Genomic DNA, 736 nt, shown 5'->3' with positions numbered 1-736 from the left:
GAGACCTGGCCGCCCACACCCGGGCCAGCCTCCGGTGTCGCAGGGGGACGCTCTGAGCTTTCAGTGGAAGGGAGGGTTTCCTGAAAAGAAGGAACATTACAAGTTTCTAGTCAGTAAGAGCAAAAAGTAAACATTTTTTTCGACAAGAAAACTCAGATTGCTTCGATGTAGCGCTAAAAATAACAGGTAAAAGCCATGTGGAAAGTGTGCAAAAGACTGCCGTGTGAGCATTGGTGGTTCAGTGGTAGAATTCTCGCCTGCCACGCGGGAGGCCCGGGTTCGATTCCCGGCCAATGCAAGGAACCTTTTGTTTTCAAAAAATCCTTCCAATTTCGAAAATGCTCTGGTTTTGAACTCGGACACTTTCTACATTCGAATTTTGACCTACTCATATATTTTGTGACCATAAGACCCGGAGTCACGTCTGCTAGGTGAAAGGGGCAGGCTGGCTGGAGACGGGGTGTTTTCCTAAAAGAAACATCCAATTTTCTGTGTTCAGAATATATGAAGTCAATCTGCTCCGGATTCATTCTTCTGTTTGAAGCATGAGTAAAGGCAGCGAATGGGCTCTGAGGGAAAGAAAACTTTTTCCAACTTATAAAAACAGCTCCCTTTAAATAAAAATATAATAAAGGAATTACTTTGAACAGGTGTTGTCGCGTTCAGCAGAGTGGCGCAGCGGAAGCGTGCTGGGCCCATAACCCAGAGGTCGATGGATCGAAACCATTCTCTGCTA

At 45.9% G+C, this 736-nt stretch overlaps 2 non-coding genes across 2 annotated transcripts; both read left to right on the top strand.

Annotated features, from left to right (window-relative positions):
- The first annotated feature begins 227 nt into the window (after positions 1-227).
- On the top strand, positions 228-298 carry TRNAG-GCC (transfer RNA glycine (anticodon GCC)). Its single transcript has one exon. It is a non-coding gene; the product is annotated as a tRNA-Gly (tRNA).
- A 366-nt stretch (positions 299-664) lies between these two features.
- Positions 665-736, top strand: TRNAM-CAU (transfer RNA methionine (anticodon CAU)). Its single transcript has one exon. It is a non-coding gene; the product is annotated as a tRNA-Met (tRNA).

This window comes from Mesoplodon densirostris, chromosome 10 (assembly GCF_025265405.1).
Source record: "Mesoplodon densirostris isolate mMesDen1 chromosome 10, mMesDen1 primary haplotype, whole genome shotgun sequence".
Lineage (NCBI taxonomy): Eukaryota > Metazoa > Chordata > Mammalia > Artiodactyla > Ziphiidae > Mesoplodon > Mesoplodon densirostris.
Note: the sequence above shows the minus strand (reverse complement) of the source record. Positions and strands in the feature narration are given on the sequence as shown.